The following is a 23,282-nucleotide window of genomic DNA, read 5'->3' as shown; positions in this document are numbered from 1 at the left end:
CACCCATCCACTGTCTGGTCTCCATAAATGTTCAGCAAGCGTTGATGAATGTCAATGCGTGATGGTTTTTTGGTTTTGGTTTTGTTTGTTTGCTCTTTTTTTTTTTTTTTTTTTTTTTTCCACATGGAGGAATTTAGTGATACAGTTTTGTTTCATCTGCACTTCCATGTCATACTCCATTTTGTCAGACTGGCCCTCTGCTGCTATCTGTCACACAGCAACAACATGTAATGGGATATTGGCGAGAAGGTTCAGCCTTGGTTACCATTCTACCAGTATCCACCTCCGACATTGTTGGCCAACATAATAAAATAGGAGGCATTGCTTCTAGGGTTGTAGATAAGAGGCACTGTTGACAATTCTGTTGCCTCCTCAGCTTCTCACTTTGAAAACATTTTCATGGAACTGTTTTTGGATTTAAATATTTCATTTTGGACTATGGTGTTCCCAACCATTTCCTTAAGTTTGGACTACCAGCTGATTGCCATGCTATTAGATGACAAAACTGAAGGCTTTTTTCCCTCATAGGAAGAAAATGCACGTAAATGCTTTTGCAAATATTATAGTGCAGTTTCCGTTGGACTTTTACGAGTTTAATCAACATTTAAATGCTGAGAGATACAATTAAATTTTAAAGCATTGCATTTGTCACTGTCTATAGGAAAAGTGCATGTTTACATTCGGGGTACACTGAGGGTGGAAGAGATGTTAGAATTGTGAAAGGAAGAAGGATACCATCTTGTTCCTTAAAGGTTAACTGCAAGTCTGGCTTCAGAAAACAAAATTTGTATAAAAATCTTTGCTTAATATAAAAGCTAACATTGAAACATAGCTGAATATGCTAAACAGAATAGTTATTTGTAGGAGTTTATAATATTTAAATTCCTTTCAAAATTAGGACACAGAAAGAGGAATCATACCAGCTCTTTTTTTTGTCCCTTTTTGGAGAATGTGCGTATGTGTTACTGGGAGGTGTCTTGCTCTCTAGTAAAAAACTTAGAGGCACTTTATGTTTCAGTTGAATCACTATCCAGTAGCTTTACTGATGCCAGGGAAATGCTTGCAGATTTGTTTTTTTGTTCACTCCCCAGTTCCCTCATACGTAGTGCTGAACCCCACAATCTTCTTTTTTGTGTCCTTTCCTATACTTGTATGCTAATAGGTGTTTTAATGATTATTTTGTTCATGTGAGCTGAATTATTTCTCTGTGATCCTTCCCTATCTTTGCTTGAAAATTCTTGCCAGTGTAAGCTACTCTTCCTTAGTTCCTCAGGAGTTTGATTTTTTTAATTTATCCTTATATTTGCATGGAACAAATGATACTGATGTGGGTCAGGTGAGTCTAATCGATGTATTTGGGACAGAGAGGACCATTTCTTCTCCTAGATTGTTAGCTAGACTGGTAGTGCATTTCTCATTGCCCGAGGAACATCATCAACTTCAGTGTGAAACATTATCTATGTTGGACATGTGCCCTCTCAAAAGCTTGTTAGGAGGTTGTTTCCTGGGCTAAACATCAGCTTACATAGTCCATTTGCTTGTAAGCCATGTGATTCCTCTTTGTTTATTGGTTCTTACTTCTTTGGCAGGTTTGCTAGCCAGGAGTTGCTTGGAAGAGAAGTTAATTGCTAAGTCACCTTGACAGTTCATAGTAGGTTATGTTGCTGTTAAATTGATTTTGAGTGTTGCAGTTTGTTGAGACCTGTGGCACTCTAAGGGCGGACTATAGGTGGGATGGAACTAAATGAGGGGGCAAGTGAGAGATGTAGCACTGGGCTGTTTCACTCAGGCTCCCTCCCTGCATCTTCTCAGGAAAACCCAATACTGAGATGCAAGTCTTACTACTTATGCTAGGTAGAATTCATCACATCAAAAGTAGATAACTGCAGTACAGATTGTCTCCGTTAATTATCCAGATTGTTTTTACAGTAAGCAGAGAGGAGCAGAGTAAATAATTTCAGGATGTAATTCATCTCTTCTTAAAGTTGACATTTAAAATATGTCAGATGAATTGTTCCCTAAAATGACATTCTTTTCTCCATTAACTATAAGGGATGTGGGTGCTGATGCCTATGATGTAGAGGTCTGAAGTGAGATGAGGTGAATCCTTCTCTCTGTGGCTTGAGGGGAAAAAATGATTTTCTAATAAACATTTATATTCTCAGCTTATTTCTTTGGTCTTGGTAAAATTTGGGACTGTAGCCCTGATAACCTTCTTGACTTAGAAGGTCTATTTGTTTAAAGATACTTTTGAGCAAGCCTTTTAAGGAAATAGCAAGTACTTACATAATACGGTGTGAATTTTTAAATATACTTTGTATACAGGGAAAGACAATAGCACTATTCCATGCCTTACAAAGTGGAAGTAGTCCAGGTGCCAGTTCAGTCTGGGCAGAGCTGATTGAAGTAAGTACAACATGTTCTCCAGCGTGCATAGGGCATTGCTGTGCAGTGTTATCATCACAAGACACATAGTGTACCGCTGTCATCTTCTGAGGTACAATGCTAATTTTTAAACAACAATTTCTGTAAGTGCATCCAGTTCATTTAATCCTTTTAGCAAATAACTAGAATAACTTAGAAATAACTATAAATTGAACTTACAACATTTTTGACAACAAAATAGAAAAGTGGAAATCATTCATATTAAATAGAACACCTCCTTCCCTGGATACCTACTGGGTTAAGTTAATGAGCATTTTTATTATTTAGTATTTATGATGTTTTATGCTATTTATTTAACCATTGTAACACCTAATTTATATTAGTTTTTTTAATACTCTTTACTTGAGCACCTTACTCCAGACATGCTATACATCCAAAACCTTGTCAGCAATCCATGGGCAATTAGCCTAGCTTAGCATATGAAAACAGATTTTCTCATGTTTTCTAAGCAAAGCTCATGATACTTTCAAGGTGTGCAATATGGGGAGAACCGTTTTGCGTTTGCTAAAGGGACTGAGAATCTGGAATTGGTCACAGCTCAAAAATTGTTTCCTTTTCCTCCATTTGAGCATGTTTTGGGAATTTAAATGAAAAAATACAAACAAGTGCAGTGTATTACTACTTTTCAAATCAAATTATTCTTAGGAAAGAGAATAAACTCTCTTCTACAGTGAAGTCTGTAGAGGTAGTAGGCTGAAATCTAGTATGTTAAGATCATTCTGCAAAGCTTTTAGTGAGGATCACATTAAGAAAATACTTGTAGGTAAGTTAAAGCTCTCTAAGTTGATTCAGATTCTTTAGAGATCTTTCTTTTTTTTCTTAAAAAATATTAATTCTTGAAGTAGTAGGAATGAAATGAATCTATTTCAAGGACATCTCTCAGTCTGTGAAAGGGTAAGCCTAGAAATAAATAATAGACAACGGTGTTTAGAGGGGGGATTTAGTAGTCCACCATAACGAGAAGACTACACTGAAAGAAAGAAAGGCTTGTGTCCATATAACGGTTCCAACCCGAAAGGATTGAGACTGCAAAATTCCCGTGAACTCAGCGCCCCTTTGCCAGAATTTAACTCTTCCAGCACAAGGCTTGATGACTGCCTCTGACTCACTGTGTCCAGCTGAGGAGGGGATTAGATCCTGCTGATGCTTGGAGCACGTAGCTCCAGGATTTCTCTATTTGTGAAGGCATTTAAGGGCTGAAATTCTGTCTTCCCTCCTTTGGTTGGCAGGCTTCATTAAGGGTGAGTCCTAAATAGTGGCTGAAACTTCTAAAAGGGACACTGGTTGTTAAACCTCTCTGAAAAAAAAAAAAAATGGCAATGAGTATTACAGGGAGAGCTATTCCAGACTACTTTCATCCATTTCTCTTTGCCTTATTCCTCTCTACAGTACTATATTCAATGCCATTGCAAAGCATTTCTTTTTCTGTTTGAATCAGGTATGATTCCCACAACATAGAAGAGCTGGCTTCCACTCTCATATGTATTCTGTTTTAATTTGGCTGTTAGAAATTATCCCTAATAATATTTTTGTTTGTTTGATTTAATTTATACATTAATGCTGTTGTAACTTCATATTAACGTACTTGCATTGTCCATTTTAGTCAAAAATAGTGAACATAATTGCTGTGATAGTAAACAAACAAAAGAATAGTGACATCAAAATTAGAACTATTTAAACTGTCCTTGAATAGGAATAATTTGGATCATACTTAAGAGGCTGAACCAATGAGTCTCCCTTCTTATCCATGATTAACTACTGACAACTCAGATACCTGGTGAGCTGAATAAGGACTATCTCTTTATGTGAAGTACATGTCTAAAGATCAGGAATAATTACATTCCACATTAGCCTTCCTGGCCTCCCTAACCTGCTTAATTAATTTTTTGCTAGGATAATAATAGTAGAAATAGATTTAAAGATATGCTTCATCATTAAGTATGTAACTGACCTCCAATTTCAAGAGCTAAACCTTTCATTTATTGCCTTTTGGACACAGGTTAAAGCTCCTTGCAGTGAGCTTGCTGAAAATGCTCACGCTGGAATCTTGTTATTGTCAGTTCAGTTATGCACTCTTAAGATTGTCTCTCTTTGTAAACTGTATTTAGCGCTGACAAGCAAAATGCAATTGCTACTGTTTTGGCTCTAGGAAATATTCTCCCTTCACCATTTCTTTTTTTAATTGTTTTTCATTCTCTTTTCCTTTTTTTTTTTTTTTTTTTTTCCCCTCTCTCTTCTTTTTTTCTTGTTGTTATTGATCATGAAACCGATCCCCTTCTAGCAAGCTCTGAAAAGAACCAAATAAAGCCATTGAAAGCAATTTGATACTTCTATTGGCAGGGTACGCAGATCAGATACTCCCTTGAAAGAGAACGAGAGTTATAAACAAAGCTTAGAAGTCTAGGAATAGCCCCCAGCTTCAGCAAACCCTTAAAATATTTTGTAATTGTATCTTCAATCATGAATTAGCCAGGAAAAACAGACCTTTTTTTGCCTTTATATTTCACTGCTGTATGCTGTTTTTAATTGCCCACAGGCACACTGTTGTGATCTTCTTTGGAAGTTTAAAACCAGGATAAAAATGCAAATCTAATTATTTCTTTTATCTAATCTAATTAACTTTTAAAAGTAATGATAGATGCACTATAGCCTGCATCAAACATTTTAATAATGATGTTTCTGGATTAAAGAATAGGTAAAACTACTGTAATTTATAAGCAGTCAAGATTAAGCTAGTTCAAAATGTAAATTATTGTGGTGACTTTAATAAACTATAGCAGTAGCTTATTAATTTATAGTAGAAGAGATACATTTCCTACAAATTCCAGGTTGGTTCCCAGTTCTCACTGGTATATTTTTTCTTCGTTGATTTTTTTTTTTTTTTTTTTATCAGTTCAGTGTCAAAAAATCTATGTCTAGATCCCTTTTGGAAAGAAATAGTTTGCATGGAAGAGAGAAATTGTGAATAGGTGCCTGATACTTGTAGCTGACTAAAGCAGTGGTTGAGACCCACGGGGCTCTTCTGTAGGTGTGGCGACATCATGGCTTCTGTCCAGCTCAGTACTTGCTCAGCAAAACGGTGCAAGGACAAAAGACTAATATGCTCCACATGAAAGTCAAATGTTTCATATTTTATTAATTATTACACGGTCATTTATTAATGAGTTCTAAAGTCCTTATTTGATAATTACCTAAGCAAAAGCTCTGTTACAGCTTTTTTCACCAAAAGCCATCCCCTTGGCTGGCTGTCTTGGGATTTCTTTTGTTGGTAGGGTGTTAGCAGCAGCAATGCGAGATCCTTACACTCTTGCAGGAGCCCACACTTTAATAAATACACCAACAGTGCTATCCTTTGTCCAGCCTCAAACATACTAAAAATGCTTTAGCATGACAGCATAGTCATAGCTTGAGCAAAATGACACACTGGTTAAGGTTTCATCCTCTCTCAAATGATTCTGGTCTTACATCTTGGTTCTCCATTTGTAAGGCTTTGGCTAACTGCTGTTGGAAACAAGAATTATTCTGGAAAATCCAGAATATAGTTCTGGATTCTATTCTTGACACAATCCTTTAAACTGTTTACAGTCTTGAGGTGGTAGGGATTTTTTTGATTGCTATATTTACTACAGCCTTCTAACTGTTAGAAAACGAGACAGCTATTTTAATTCACTATATGTGTTGTTTTTTTTTAATAGCTTTATTTCGCCTACTCAAGTCTAAACAAATTGTATTTAATGCAAAAATTAAGCCTTGTGTATCTCTTTCATATGACTTCTCCAATTATAGAGCAGTAAATGGTAGAATAGCATATGTTAGCAACATGAGCAGCAGTCTATGAAATGAACTACAAGTTAATAAAATGATCTTGTGGTGGTGTTGGCCAAATGTTAGCACACATGTTTCGGAAAGTGATATTTCAACAGACTTGAAGAATAGAACTTTGGCACACGGGTGCTGAACATGATCTGATGTGGGGAAATTAGTTAAACCAAGGTAAATGTCATTGTTCCTCAGGCTCATGTTGGTGTAGAAAATGAGTGTCTGTCCTCCTACTTTCCCTCACGTCTGTTTTAAAGTTGAAAACGTAGGCACAGGTATCCATTCTCCCCAGTTCAAGTGCTGCTGCTGCTTCTGGGTGTGTTGCATTGCAGTCTTGCCAGTGGTTTTAAGGGCTTGTTTTCAGCTGTGCCTGTGCCAAAGCCAGGGCCACAGTCTCACTGATTCTTCGGGGCCCAAACACTCATTTTGCCACCTGTGCTTACAGGTTTGAACTGTGATAATTATGGGTAGATTATAGTCAGCTCTTGGATAACAGAAGATCAAGCAAATATTTGCTAACCACCTGTACTGCTGCCCAGGGCTCACTCTTAGCTGCTGGTCAGCCCATTCCAACCAAGCAAAATGCTCTGGCAGCCTCAATGCTCACAGATCCGTACAATCTTGTTTAGCTCCCAAAAAGCTTGGCAGAGATTGTTCTTTCGAACCCTTCTGGTGCTATTCCTCTAATAGTATAGGTCAGCATCACCCCCACTGTCATTCAGTACTATGTAGTAACTGCAATATTGCAATATTTGGAAGAGTACAGTTATAATGCAATATTAGCTCCAGCAGAGAAAACCAGTTTCCTTCCTAAGTGACATGTACACAAACGAAAATGGGTAACGGGGAGCAAAAACAGAGCCAACTGGCTGCCTACCAATGGGGCTGACCCTGTGAAGTCTTATTTGCTTGAGTAATACTTCCCTAGCCAGTATTTGATGACTTGTATCTAAGTGTTACTCACATAAGTAGGCTTTGAGGAATTGGGCATCTCATATGAAGAAGGACTTAGAATATTAATATTGTGGTCAGGATATCAAAGATATAAATGAGGCAGGGTTTTTAAGGAGTGTAATTTGTTTTTCTAGTTAAATGTGTAATTGGAAAAAACAGACAACCTTTTTTTTTAAGACATTTTCAGGTCTTAACATCTGTGTTACATCGAAACATATCCCAGGACTGACACAGAAACTGCCAAATGTATTGGTCTTTCCTATCTAATTAGTTACTTTTTTAGTGATTATTTTTGTGATTGACAAGTGTGTGATGGCTAAGAGGGAAAAAAAATAAAAATAATAAAAAAAGATTTCCAGGACTTTTTTTTTTTTTAACTGACACATTCATCAGGTGATAGTGAATAAAGAAAATGGTTAATAAATGTTAGTATTGAAATGACTTGATTTATGGAGATATTCAGGTATACAGGCAAGACTGGAATGTGATGATATCAGAGGTCAAAATTTCTGTCTGCCAAAACAGGTATTTGGACTAAAATGATGAAGTACAGCCCCACATAAAAAGGCCAAAAGCATTTGGAAAAATAAATTGCAAAGTACTTTTGAAAATCTCACAGTAAGATCTTAAATTTACCAGATGGGCTAAACCCTGACCTAAAGGATCAGAATTGTTTTTCAGTTGTTACCCTTAGCAGAGTATAAAAACAATTAGAAAAAGTAGTAATTTTCTTCAGTCTTTGAAGTGATTGTGGGAATTCTCAAGATTTCAGAAGTATTATTGTCTCAATTTGAGCATGAAAACTTATTTAAAACATATTTGATGTCAGCAAGTAAGAAGTAAATGCATTGCTCTCTGAATGCTTCAGGAAGATGAAACATGAAGATAGTAACATTACATGCAAACAGATAAGTAAACCAGGCGCTGTTTAACATTTACAATACATTTGATGGCATATATTCAGAAGTAAAGTAAATTAATATTTCTAATACTTTTGGCCCCTAAGCAACCAGTTAATCCACACACTGGCAAAAATAACAAAGCATAGTTTTCCATGCCCTGGCCAGGTATTTTGTCTTTAATTTTAAACTATCGTTAAAGTAAGGAAAAGCTGATTAAAGCTTGCAGTTTATGCCATATCTCTTTTTAAATTTTTTCCCCTCACTTCATTAGAGCCTCTCCTCCCAGATAATTAGATAATATAGTGGGTTATGTTATATGCAAGATTTTTAGTTGTTTGAAAGCATGAGTCTTTTATATAAACCTAATACATATAATCTTCAGCAAGTTGGGCATTTGCACAGCTTGGGTAAATTATGTCTGTATTGAGAAACTAAGAAGTTACACAGTGTGCGTTCCATACTTGAGAGATGGGAAATAAAAATTGATATACTGTGCGACACATGATATAACACAGTGAAATATCTTTTAAATTCCAGAGAGATGCACTGAGATCACCACACTTAATTCACATGCACTAACTCCTACAGAATGTTATTAATTTTAAATTGAAGTTTGTAATCATAAAATAAAAAGAAAATAAATGAGGTAAACAATATACAATAGTGTATTATCAAATGCTGAATTCATCTTATTTACTCACCTAAAGTGACAGTATATAAGAAAACATTGAAATCACAGCACCAAATAATCAAAGCAAAGAAATTGATGGTGGTGAAATCCATCCTGAGACCTGTCGCTGCCCCACATTATGGAAGGGGATTTCTGGGCTAGCGAACTTTATTTTAAAGTAATGTATTAGTGATTTTTATTCTGTAAATTGGAGAGGAGGAGCAACTTATAGTTATTTTACAAGCTACATCAGTAGTGAGAAGGTGAGCCTTAAGTGTTTGCTACCTGTTTACTACAGGTAGCGAAATAAAGCTCATGTTGCAATATATACCTAATTGACTATGCACAGAGTGGTACTCCTTATCTGAATAAGTAAGTTATATTATGTAAATAAAGAAAATGTTATTAGAGGAGGGGAGTCTGGCACTTGTTTTTTGCTGTGACGAGGAGTGATTTGTATAAAAGAATTCTACTGTCACTGTTCAGGCTTTGCCTTTTCCATCTCATTGAATTTTATTGGTTGCATATTTTCAGGATACTCCATCTCCTCAATAACTGCATATCTGAGTTTCATAAGCTCAAGTGTATTATCCTCACAACACTCTTTTTAGGCAGAATAAAAAGCCCATAGATATTTGGGGTATCTAATTTTAGATATCTAATTTGGATGACTGAATTAGGATTTTAGACTCCATAATAAAGCAGTCCAGGTGCTTTGAATTACTTTCTGTTGATTAGACAGGGAGGGTAGGTTCCTAATTTGGGTATCTAAGTTAAATCTCCTGATTGACTTGCTCCAGATCTTACAGAAAATTTAACAGACCTGAAATCTGTGTTTTTAGAATTCATAGGGTGGATCACTAATGTCTCAATCATCCTTTCTCTCATGATTTTCTGTCAAATTAGTTCTTGCCTTCATTTATTCTGATGGAGGTTTGTTTTTTGTTTTTTTGTTTTTTTTTGCCAGAGCAAATCCGCTCCAGCCTGCCAGAGAAATATTTGTTCGTTCCTTTCACCCACTCTATTGCTTCAAACAAAAAATATTTCAGCTAGTTTGAATCTCTTGTGGTCGTGATGCTGACTGTTGTCATATACAAAGAGCCAAGTGGAGAGACTCACTCAGTGAAGCAGCCTACCGCTTCCCAAATCCATGTGTTTTCTTTGTAGATATAAAACAAATTTCACGTCTCTGAAACATCCTTTAAATAGAGGCTTACTGGGGAGACAAAGTAATTTTTTGTTTGAGGAATGCCTACATTTTTTGATGCTTCCTAATATGCTCTATAGGGTATTCAAGAAACTTACTTGAAACAGCTGTTAAATAATGTTTTTTATTTAATCAAAATGGCTGCTTCTAAATGGAGATCTTCACTGCTGCATTTTAGGCCAGAATATACTTTTATAGGCAAGTTATAAACCTCTGAAAAAGGAGGCTTATAATGGAAAGGTTGACACAACATTAATTTTAGTGTTGTAAACGCAATGGTATAATTTTGGAAAAAAAGCCTTTATAGCTCTGCTAAGATATTAATTGCAGGAAATTACAGCATATCCTATTAAAGTATTATGTCAGTGGCATACATAGCATATAACACCTTTGCATATTCTCCCTTGTTTTCACGGCAACGTTTTGCATTTTGATCTGTAAAGAGTAGGTGGATAAAGTGGCTCAGAGTTTCTGATCATTATTGCTGAAGGGGAAAAATCAGCCTGGATCATTGTCCATGTTCCTTATGGCTGTTCTAGAAACAAATATTCTGTTACCCAGGTAAATTCAGTAGGAGTACTGAGGAATGAACCAAATTCTGCTGAAGTGAAAGTCTTACATTTATTTTGTGACTTTTGGGTCAAGGATTTGAATTTGGACCTGATCCTTGTTCACAAGCTTGCTTTACTTAGATTCTTTCCAGAATTACAACAGCCTTTGTGACCAATTTATTTGTATGTGTAAGAGCTTACTTTTAATTACCTTATGCTTACAGAATCATTCCTGACTGTTACTACATGGCAGACCCAGTTTCTTACCTTTCTAATTTCTCTTCATTCAAGTATTTAGTAATTCGTTTTGTGTATAAATGATGGAGGAGGAGCTATAGATCCCTAGATCTAAATTAAATGAAGGGCATTCACTTCTACTTTTTTTTTTTTTTAATATTTCAAAGCAATAGGTTATTTATTGAATTTTTGCCACTGTTAAGATTGTAGAGGCATAATATAACAGAAATTTGTAGTTCTGTGGTACTTGTTTGTTAATTTCTTGGTGTTAATGTGAGCTGAATTGAAGCCTTTGGGTGCAGCCTAAGGTTGGGTATGAATTCACTGTGGTTGAACTGCTGTTACAGTAGCTTCTTTTGGCTGTCAGACCTTTCAGGACAAGGGCTACACCTTATATTTGTAAAACCCCTCATATAGACATCCCGGTCTCCTCAGAGGCTTTGTTACATTGACACAAATTTGCACTGAAAAATATCAATAATAATACGGATTTTCTTTTTTAAATGTAAGTGAGGCCTAGAGTGGTAGTATTTTATTTCTTTTCCCTTTTGAAGTCAGTGGAGCTTACGTAATAGTTTTACACAAAAAAACCCACACACATCCAAAACATCAGGACTGTTGTATGGCAGATGAATACCTAACAAAATGGGAGAAAAGACCATCTCTGAAACCCCACTGATACACTGGTTCATTGGACCGTTGATGTTTTCCATTAATTGTAAGATTTTAACATATAGCCATTGACTATATCTGGTTTTACTTATCAAATCCAGAACTGCTTTTTCTCTGCCTGCTGAGCAGGGAAAACTCCATGCTTTACCAGTTTCTTTTTACTTGGGGCTCCCAGTATCATCAGGATTAAAGCTGTCAGCTCTCTTTATTTTGTGGTTTTAAATGCAAAGTGGAATACTGTTGCCTGAAAAATGACATGCTTTCAGTGTGTAAGTTAAAAATTGCTGAGTGGACAAAACAAAAAGGATCCCTGTTAATAGCAGGCATTGAAATATTGCTTTCACCATTTTGGGGAAAGAAGATAGAGCTCTGCACCTTAATTTGTTTTTATTCTACACCACTAACTTGTCTTCATTGGCTTAATCCTACACTCAAGTATAAGGGAAGACTCGTGCTTAAGTTAGTGAGTTTTGCTTCATTGAATGCAGTGCAGGGTGCCATTTCCTCAGCTGGTGTTGTTCATTTTCTCTCCACTTATGTCAGTCTAATACTGGAAGTACAGAATTAGGCCCGCTTTTTAAAAACAAAAAGAGCTCACGTGGAAATGACAGCATTTCATTTTGCTTTTTTTATTCACTGTAAAATATTCCTCTGCTGTGTTTGTGCATTTATATTTGGGGATAATTGTGCCTATCCGCTCTAGAATGCTCGGAGGTAGCTGATAGGTTCTATATGAATATTTTTGTCTTGTAGGCTGTTTACTTTGGTTATTGCTTTGTGCTATTAATACTTTTTAATCATCGGAGTCCTTTTTCTTTTTTTGTTTTTGTTTTATCCAGAATAGTAGAGATGCATCTTTGTGATAAAATTTTATAATGAACAAAACCAAAATGATTTCCTCATTAGATTACTTCCCTGTTTGGTTTGTTTTAATTGAGAAAATACTTTCAAGACAAGGCTACACATCTGCCATTTTATTCGCCCTGTTGTTTTACTGTCAGTTGAAATATGCATACATTTCAGATGTAACTTTAGGAGAAACTGAATATACTAGTAATTTATACAATAGACGCTGATGATTATTGACCATTAAAATGTAATAAAACATTTCCTGTGTGAAATAGATGTAGCATCAAACGTCTTTATTTCTGACAGTAAATGTTTCAGGTTTACTACATGGGCATTAATGTTATTATATAAATGTAAAAAATCTGGCTACACTCTAGCACAGGGTCACCGCTTATAAAACAAATGGCATTGTGAGCAAAAGAAAAAATACTTTGAAGAAAGTCTCAGGCTCATACGTATATTAACCAGAGCAGATGAAATGATTTATTGGGTTTTATACACAGTCTGTAAAGGGTAAGCATTGCTAACAGAATGAGTGGCAGCCTCAGGGAGCTGAGTAGCCCCCAGGGACCAGCCTTTGTTCCTCTGGACTTGACAGGCATGTGTCCCTGTTAAATGAGGGCTTAATTTCTCTCATATGTGCACAATTTCCAAGCTCAACAAAGGCAGCCAGGACTGGAGCTATTTAAAAGAGCCAGCTCAGGAGGAAGCATTCCTGGAGAAAAGGGATGCTAAGGGGCTAATTACACACCGTAGTTCAGTAACTGATATATATATATATAATTTTTTTTTTTTTTTCCCTAAGCAAGTTTTATTAACACAAAACTGCCACTTTCATTTTACATAAACATTCACTAAAATTACAGGATTGTTATTTCTATTTGAAAAATAGCTGTTTGAAAAGGTTTCTCTGACCAAAAATAAAGCAAGAAATGTGTTCATTTTATCTCAGTCCTGCAATGAAAACTATCACCTCTTCAGCTCAGGGAACAATTTCCTCAAAAAGGTACAGACAAATTGCTTCTCTAACATCTTCCTTTTCTTTCTTGGTCTCTGTCTTGTGTATTGTAGTAGGAATCCTCCTTTATTACTGCATTCAAGTAAATATGTTAATTAAAATTGTCCAGATAAATGGTTCAGCAAATGTAAAGCTTATTCATATTTACTTAATTACATGTCTAGTGTGGTATGCTTTTATAACCCTCTTGCTACATATTTAAATATGTGTTTAGACCCAGTAGACCTTTCTGGTACCTTTGAAATAGTTTAATGACACTACTCTGTACAAGAAGTGGGACTTTTCCCTCTCCTTTTCTAATGTTTTTGGGTCACTCTTCAGTTACTTGCTGATGCTGTGTTCTGTGGAGAACAGGGCAGCAGTTTGACAGCGATGCAGTATTTTTTAAAGCATGGAAAACACAGTTACTTTCTCTGGCCAGTGTTGCCAAGTCTGCTGTTACCTTGAAAGAAAGATAAGCCACTCTAGTGCAGGAGGTTTGAAAATCTTGTGGTCACCATTAGTAAACCAGCTCATCAAGAAATACTGTATGGTTTCAGGCTTCTTTCCTATTCTGAAACAAACAGGAAACTTCCTTCTGAAGCAGGCAACACATTTGATTCTTCTTTGTCAGAACACTCTGACCCTCTCAATACCAGAACACCCCATCCCACCCCTTCTTGCCTAAAATGCTCCCCCAGAGTTCAGTGGGGCCTCCTCCTCTGTGGGGCCGTGCACAGCTCAGTGTGGCAGCAAAGATGGCTTTCAGATATGAGGCCTGAAAGCTCATAGGTGTGCTCAGGGCTTGGTGAAGGTACACTTGTGAAAACAGAGACAACAGCTGCAGTGACCTCACTAGAAAATATTTGCTTGTTGAATCAAGAAGAGCCTTTCAATATGAAGGAGATAACATTTGGAAAAAACATTCAGAAACTGGAGCTTCTAATGAGGTGCTGCTTCCAAATGAGGTAAACAAAGGAAAGCTTTGTTTTTCCCTTTCATGATTTCTTTCCGAAGTAATTTTTTTTTTTTTTTTTTTTTTAATGATAGCCTTATTTAAATTGTTTACATCAAGTGGAACATTTTTAGAACTAAACATATTTCCAATATAGGGATTATAATCCTCAGAATTGATTTGAAAATTTCAGATAAAGGACATAATCTCTCTAACTTGCACTGAAAACAAAAATTGTAACTCAATAAATATTAGAGAAGTGACTTTTTTTTCCTGCCTATTTCAGTTTTCTCACCTATTACATAATTTCAGCAATGTAAATAGACATCCTGAGAAAATTAATGTAAGAAGTCATCAGGATTTCAACTCTGAGCTCCACTGTAAATGGAGAAAGACAGTGAATGTGCAAACTACAGGTTGCAGAATGCTAAGAATGAAGCTAGTTGTAAACTTTTAAATGTTTTAAATAATCCCTGTGTAGGCAGTGCTCTAGCAGTATGAAGAATTTCAGAGATATTAGTTTAAACATAAAACATTCATTATCTATTTCTGAAAAAAGGATGGACAATGGATTATTGGAATGGTATGTAGGACTTTACTTGCTCTTTCCTTTGAAAGCTTTGTTCTCATGCTGAAAAAGGGGATGATAGTAATAGGGAGGAGTGCAAGGCTTCATTAGGGTTTAAGAGATTTGTTTAGGGTATTTTTTAATCATTATTTAGTCAATGAACTTATTCATGTTCGCTAAATAAAATAATTGTGATAGGATAGAAGTTGCAAACCTGACTCTTATCCTTTTTATGTCTATGCAAAACTAGAATAACTCCACAGAATAGAGGCAGTATATCTGCCTCCATCTTGGTAATAGATTTACAGCTGTCAAGGCTCAGAATCACCCATTTATTTCCTTTCTCCCTAGAGATGACAAAGTATATAACACTTGATGAACTGCAGCTTCCAGGGACATTCAGACATTAATGCTACAAAGGCCTATATTGCAGGTTGAAATCTTGCCTGGATTAAAATTCTGCTTTGGATAAAGTTAAGGAACTACATGTATGCAGGGGCACTTGGTGCTGATATAAGGCTGAGGGAAAATAATTTAACTTGAATTCCATGCAGATTCTGGCTAAGCTTCTCTCTGTAGAATTGTTTCCATTCCTTGGTGGAGGGGTTCCTTACTAACAGACTTTCTTTCCATCTGATGAAGAGAAAGCACCTTCTAATCAGAAAGGAAGGTCCCACACAGATTACCTTCTTGTCATGCGATGACAGGACCCAGATGTCACTGAGGATTTGTGAAGAGCTGTAGAGAGTATTAGAGCTATGGCTCCTACGGACTTAACATTTGTTAAGTTTTGTGGGTTTTGTTTTGCTTTGTTGTTGTTTGTTTTTTTTTTAAAGAGCCCCCAAAAACCTAAACAAACAAACAAACAAAAAACCCCAACAACTTATAATAGAAGAAAAAGGTTACTATTACCTTATTATTAGCTTACTCTTTCCAGCTCAAAATAATATTTTATTCCTTTGCTACACTGTTAGTTTACCAATATGAAATGTTAATCATGTAAAGGTAGCGTTTCAGGATCTACTGAAAAAAAAGGAATAATAAACAATTCCTTCTCACATTCTTGGTACCTGACATGTTTTTACTCAGTGCTGCACTACTCCTCCCACCTTGTTCTGTATTTACAAGTAGCCTTCTGTCTTTTGTGCAAGTTTTATTACTATATTGCAGCTTGCCTCAATCAAGTGGTAGTAATGAATGCAAACTTCAGTCAGCTTGCCTATTTTTTCAGTGTTTTACATAGCATTTTGTTAAAAAAAAAAACAACACAAGAAAACAAAACAAAAAACAACAACAAAACAAAACCACACACATTTTTTTACCCTGATTTTGTAAGAAAAGAACTTATAAACTGTGCTGCCAGTCTGCCTAGCACAATTCAACTTGAATAAATTTGGGACACATTAAGTAATTTTGATCAAGCTTGAGATGGTAGAAAAATCCTAAAAGGTATTGCATTCAGTTAAGTCCCAGGAAAATTAGTGGCTCTGGTAAACACTTTCAGGTTGTCCTGGAAGGAAAGGTTTGCGTCTAAGCTTTCTCCATATCTGAACATTAAGAATGTTCTTGGAAAAGTGATGTTAAAATGCCCTAAATTCAGGAAAAATTTTGATTAGAGCTTATACTTCAATAGGTATAAAAGGAGCAAAAATCTGAGTTTGTATCTCTTGCAGAGCCATAGGAAACAAATATTTGTAAGTTTTGTTGCATACAAATCTACTTGTTCTGCATATAAAAACACTTCCCTTAGAAATAGAGCTTTGGGTACAGATCAGAGTTCTTTGTTTCTTGCAGAGGGTCTGTGCATCTCAGGGAATGGGAAAGATTTCATTTCTGGTGAAATGTACCCTACATGTTCTCTGCAGACCTACTAGCTGGAATGTTGTCTGAAGTTTCAGAGATTTGCTTTCATTATACAGCACTATTTGAAGGAATATCTTACAGGAGATTTTACTTTAAAAAACAAAACAAAACACCAGTCTGTTATCTGCTGTAGTTCTCAGGTTCTTCCCTTTGTTATGTTTGCTATGTTGAGGCTTCATTAATTTTTTTTCCATTTCACCCACAAGAAGTTTTGTGGATGCTTTGTGAACTTCTGGTGGCAATACTAAGAATTTTTTTTTTACAATAGTAATGCCTAGATTAAATTTAGGGAACTCACTAAAACAGTTGAGGTTTAGATACTTAGAGACTTTATTTTGGAAATTATTTTCATCTCATTTATCCCTTTTTGTATCATTCTGGGAGCAAGAATTCTAACCAGCAACAGAAGTACTTTTATTTCATTAGAATATCACTAAAATAAGAGAGTTTGGGAGAGATCTGTAGTCTCTACATTTAATCTGTGAATTTAAAATTATTTTTTTTTCAGTAATTCACAGCTAGAAATGATTAGCTTTAAAATATACCTTAAATATAAAATATACCTTAAAATATAGATATTTCTATCTGTCTTAGGAAGGAGGTATAGTCTGTGTCTGAACAAAGTCTGGCACTGTAAAGTACTTCATGATTAATTTTTTTCTCTGGTCCATAATTTTCTCCTGACAGTTTCTACTTTTTTCCATGTGTTCATTGATAGGTTTATGGTCAATCCTGTTTCTAATGTAAAAGGCTTCCTACTTGTATAACCACATCAGTTCTATTCCTCATAATGACTCACCTGTATTCAATGATCTTGCTACTGGGGAAGCTGGATAAACTTCCTAACCAGAAGTGCTTGAAAAGTGCAGTGTAGTTAAGGAATGATATAGGGATCTATCTGTTCTGTTCTTTGTGATAATTAAAAGAACATAATGTAAATAAAGGATTTTAGAAACCATTTTGCATTCCTTAGAGGAAGCCACTTACATACTTCTCTTTGACCAGAGTTCTAGACTGTCTCTTGTTGCCTGAGTTTGTTTTCCTGTTTCAGGATGTATACTTCATCTGTGCTCTGACTGCAGGAAAAGGTGCCTAAATTGCAAGTGTGGCTCACAGCCTGATGGTCTGTCTAACCCCCAGGGGGAAATGCATTGGTGTGTACCATGACCTCCATCCAGTTTGGTTTCTCGGGCCCTCTTGAAAGGAAAACTCAAATGTCAGAGGAGCTAGCAGATCCTAGTTTCCTCCAGATACACAATCCAGGCTTAGTTTGGATGAAAACTCAATTCAGGAATTTGTAAGAATCATGTAAGCGTAGGTATAATCTTACAGAGGTACAACAGGGCATTTGAAGCCTCATGTTTAAACAATGCTTGACTTAAAGTAGTGTATTACTCTTTTATCCATCACTCACTCATTTGTCATGTCTTACATTTTCTGTGGGTTCTAGGCTGACACTCCACAAATCAGTGCCATCTTTGATATGACAGGAAATACTATGATTCTTGAAATTTCCATTCATCTCAACAGAAAGTGAAGATACCAGTAACTATGCGATTTAGTTGAATTTTGGTAAAGATAGTGTTCAATTTTGTTTTATAGATTTGATAGTCCCTTCAAGTTCTTTATGCTTGAAAGTGAACATTACTGCCCCTACTATAGAAAGAATAATAAGGTATTTTTTAAAGTAATTATGTTCCATGGTCCCATGCATCTTATGTAGCTAGGTGTGAGAGTGGAATCCAGCCCTTCAGGATGGCTTTGATGTCCACAATGGAGATCAGTGACTAGTCTGTCCCTCAGGGGTCAGCACTGAGACTGATGCTCTTTGCTACCTTCTTCAAATACATCAACAGTGGGATTTTGAGTCCACCCTCAGCAAGTCTGCAGATGAAATCAAGCTATATGGTGCAGTCGACACACCAGAGGAATGAGATGCCATCCAGAGAGACTTAAACAGAGTTGAGAAAAGGGCTCAAGAGAGCCAGCTAAGGTTCAACAAATCCAAGTGCAAGCTTTTGCACCTCTGGGTCATGGCAACTGGCACTATCACTACAAGCTGGATGATGTAAGGATAGAACACAGCCCTGACAAAAAGGAGTTGGATGGCAAACTGGATTTGAGCCAACAATATGCCCTCACAGCCCAGAAAGCCAACTGTATCCTGGGCCATATCAAAATAAATGCAGTCTGCAGATAGAGGAAGGGATCCTGCCCCTCTGCTCTATGCTGGTGAGACCTCACCTGGAGTACTGTGTCCTGATATGAAATCCTCAGTACAGGAAGGATGTGAAGCTGCTAGTAGAACATGTCCAGTGGAGGCCCCAGAAATGATCTGAAGGACGGAACACCTCTCCTTTGAGGACAGGCTGAGAGAGCTGGGGCTGTTCAGCCTGGGGAAGATTGTGAGGGTAACCTGATAGCACCCTTTCAGTATTTAAAGGGGGACTGTAAAAAGGAAGGAGACAGACTCTTTAGCAGGGCCTGTGATAACAGGACAAGGGGAAATGGTTTCAAACGAAAAGAGAGAAGATTTAGATTGGATATAAGGAATTCTTTTTTTTTTTTTTATTTTACAAAAAGGATAGAGAAGCACAGAACAAGTTGCCCAAGGAGGTGGTGGAAGCCCCATCTGTGGAGACAGTCCAGGTCAGGCTGGATGGAGCTCTGAGCACCTGATCTAGCTGTAGGTGTTCATTTTGGGGGTGTTGGACTAGATGACCTGTAATGGTCCGTTTCAACTTGAATGATTGTATGATTCTATAACCTTACTCTGTGAGCTGTCTACATATGCTCTGTGAAGGTAGTAAGCCACTGAGCAGAAAGATATATTGGAGGAGCTTTGGCAGAGGTTATGCTTAGAGTGTGGTTGAACACCACAGTTGAAATATCAGAGAAATATACTAAAATGGCATACTGAACAGAATGGAATTGTTGTAGCATAGAAGAATGTATTCAGCATATAAAGGACTTGTCAGTCAGCAGGAAATGAAAGCACAGTGTGGATAGGGGATAAAGAGGAGGAGACATGGATGCAAAAAGCATCATTTGGGACCACTGCCAACCATATGAATTCCAACAACAGGTTGGATTAACTAGGTAAGCACAGTTTGTTAGTGGCTAAAAATACCGTGGACAAGCTTATAATGAACATTGCAGTTACCTGAGCAGGCATGTCCACAGGTGAGAATGCATAGCTGAGAACTGTGTTGCAGATTTGTGCGAAAGTCTGAAGGTAATGTAACAGATCAGCAATGCCTAAAGGAGTAATTTCCACTTCTCTTTGTCATTCTTTGTACCCTCTGTAACCACACAAAAACTTCTGCCGGCTTACTGAGTAAAGCAAGTTCACAGGAAAGGGGCATCAGAGCTGGTGAGAGAAAGATTGTGATGGGATGGACTGCTGGGGAGTGGACAGGGAGCAGAAAGGAGAGGGATGTAAGAAGGAACACTGGGAAAGACCTCTCATTCTAAGGAATGAGCTGTTGCACTATCCAAGCTGCACTGTAAAGATAAGTCTAAGATTCGGAGCTCTAATATTTTTCTCTTGTGAAACATCTTGATTTAAATGCTGTTCATGGCACTATTGTCACTATTGTGAAGAGGCATTGTATGTAGCAGCAATATCAAAAAAAGAAAAAGAAAAAAGAAAAAAAAGAAAAAGATGCACTTTCTAAAGCTGTCAGTTTTGCAACTAAATAGAAAAGGAGGTTAGCCAATTTATATTGTTTGCCTGGTCTTCCCTAGAAATAAGCTTTATGCAGGTCTGTGTTGTATGTATGAAGGTGCATATGCCTCTAACCTTTCAATTCATTGGCTGATTTCAGTTAAATTTTACAGGGCAAGTGTTTCAAAGAAAGCTAAGTTCCTTCAGTCTTTGCAAAAGCAGGCAAGCAGGGAAAAGCTGCAGTAGCTTTCAGCTCAGCAGAGAGTGCAGACAAATGACTAGCAGTCGCAAATCCATTGCTTAGTTGCCCTCTAAGACCAGGCTATGTTTGCTCTTGAACTTATGAAAATTGTTGTCACTCATTATTTTAGTAGTTTGTGTTCAGAAGCCAATGGAGAGAAGCAGAGGTGTTTGCTGTCATTGGTTGATCTATGAACTGTGGACTGACAGAAGCTCCAAAGTAAAAGCTTCTTGGAATAAATTTTGCTGTGGAAAACAATTGAGGACTAAAAGACAAGGGAAATCCCTGTCAAATTATAATCTCAGTATGTTTCCCATACTGAAAGTCGTGAACTAAAAATGTCTGATCTTCTGGTTTCCATTCAGTACTTCAAAGAGGGATTATTGGTGTTTTAGAGAAGTATTTAAAATGCATATGTGAATGCACAGGGGTATAAGGGAAAACATGGGGTAGCAGTATTAAAAAGTTTAACACCCTTGAGTTTGGGATAGCTTCCTTAAATGAAAAATCACAAGTGGATTATACACAGATCATACCATCAAAGATACTGGATTTGTTCTGGCAAAAAAACATGCAGAAATATTAAGCAGAGTGGTGGGAAAAACTGGAAAAGTGAAGAAAGTTCTGAATAATAAAAAATATACTATTTATATAGGTCATTCCTTTATGCTGACAGAAATTTTTACTGGCAAGTAGTTCCAGTCTTATATGGTTATAAGAAAGCGAACTGCTTCTGGCTAATTATTTAATTAAAAGGAGGCCAACATTAGGTAAAAGTGTGAGAAATTTGCATGTATTATACACAAGTCAAAGGTGGGGTGTCATCTTATGTGTGTGACAACTCTGCTTGTACTAGATTTCATTGAGAAATCAGCTTTCCTCTTTCAATCTTTTCTGCCCTTTCTCTTCTGTATTCTTCTTTCTGCTCCACTCATTTTGGTTTGGTGTAGAGAAGGGCTCTTCTGTACACAAAATAATCTCATACTAATGATCTTTCTTTAAAAATATCTTTATTACATAATACAATATTGCTTGAATTTATAAAATTACTATAACTTATTTATTAAATCAAACCCAAATTGCAGCAGTTTCCTTCTACTGGATACACTGGTTACCCTGGGTGGTATAACTGCACGTCTTGTCACAGTCTTGCTGTTTTCACATACACACCCTGTATAAACTCTGCCCAGCTGTAGAATATCAGAATGTGCTTTTATTGGGTATAATTGGTGACACTGTAAACCACGAGAAAAAGAGGCTCATGTTGTTTCTACATGTCACCAGAAAACCAAGATTAAAAATACAGTGTAGTTCTGATGTTGCTGGCTATTTGTAGACTGTGGGCACCCGTGAAAGGACACAGACATGAAAAGCAAAGGTTTGCGAGTTTTGTTCAATATACTTGAAAAGCTGAGCAGTCATAAGAAATATAGGAGATAGAGTCCAATGCTAAAATTAGCAGCTGAATTCCTTTCAAAACACATAATCCTTTTGTTTAAGGACTTTGCAAAATGCCAGACATGCTTTCCTGGATTTTTTTCTCTTTGAAATATCACTTATTGACCACAATCAAGTGCACTGATAGAGATAAACTGAGAGTTTTATGGTATTGGAATGGTACAGTTGGTCTGGTTCAATGTTTTGGAAGTTTTGTCATGGTATGAATGACTCTTTGGCTGTAATTGCTTCTGAAAAGCAAGGGATGTCCCTCTGCCTGAAGAAGCAAAAGAAGAGTTACAGAAAGGAAGTTTTATTCATCCGATTTTACAGGCAAGAAACTCAGACACTTAAGTGGCTTACTCGGAGTCTCACAGGAAGCCTGGGTGGAGCTGGGAATTGAATACAGATAACCTGAGTCTGAGTGCCTGGCTCAGAAGACCATTTCTTTAAAAGGTTTTAGAATACAGCTTTATTCATCTATGAAGTAGAGTCCAAGTGGCGTGGAAGATGTGACCTGGGGAACAAGCTAGGTACATAATATATCTTTAGTGTTCCTATACAGCATTTTATAAGAGTATAGACTTGTTGGTTGCTGTTTCAGGCATAGGTTAATATCACTTACGGAGTGTCTCAGTACATTGAACATACATAGGAAAACACTAAAGAAAGGGAGTTTTTAGATTGCTAATGATTTCCTTTTAAGGAACATGTGACTAAGGGCTGAGAGAATTTGCTGCTGAAACTGCTTACTACAAGCCTTTGAAAATTCTCTGTCTAGTTATTCACATAGGAAATATCTGGTTGCAGGCACACTTGGCTGTGCAAGCTTCTATGAGTACCCCGTATTTATAAAGCCTGTTCATTCAGGCCTTTGAATGGGAACAGTTGACAGAAAGAGTCATTTTTGTGAATTCTTTTTAAGTATATAGTGAACTTGCCTCTTGACTTTTGGGTTTGATGTTTCATTGTGATTCATATAAAGTACAGAAGCCACATGCTACAGAGATAGATAAACACGCAGACGAAATATCGCCACTTCTTTTAACTTTGTAGAATCACCATTTCTTTTATTTATTTATTATTTTTGACTACTGATAGTAATATTTTTACCATATCACCTCCTTTAAGACTTCCAGCTTGTAGACTGTCATTTTGGTATCATGAAAAGCTATACTCCTTAAGGCTGTATTCTCAAAGGCTTTTGGAAACTGGCCTGGAAAAATTATTTGCATGCGGGTTTGCACT

The 23,282-nt window shown here is 36.6% G+C and overlaps 1 protein-coding gene across 23 annotated transcripts in view; it reads left to right on the top strand.

The window, feature by feature from the left end:
- The window catches only part of SOX6 (SRY-box transcription factor 6), a 411,364-nt gene that overhangs the window by 267,737 nt on the left and 120,345 nt on the right, over positions 1-23,282 (top strand). The gene's annotated exons all lie outside the window — the stretch shown is intronic.

Source organism: Phasianus colchicus, chromosome 5 (genome assembly GCF_987193195.1).
Source record: "Phasianus colchicus chromosome 5, bPhaCol1.hap1.1, whole genome shotgun sequence".
NCBI classification, from domain to species: domain Eukaryota; kingdom Metazoa; phylum Chordata; class Aves; order Galliformes; family Phasianidae; genus Phasianus; species Phasianus colchicus.
Note: the sequence above shows the minus strand (reverse complement) of the source record. Positions and strands in the feature narration are given on the sequence as shown.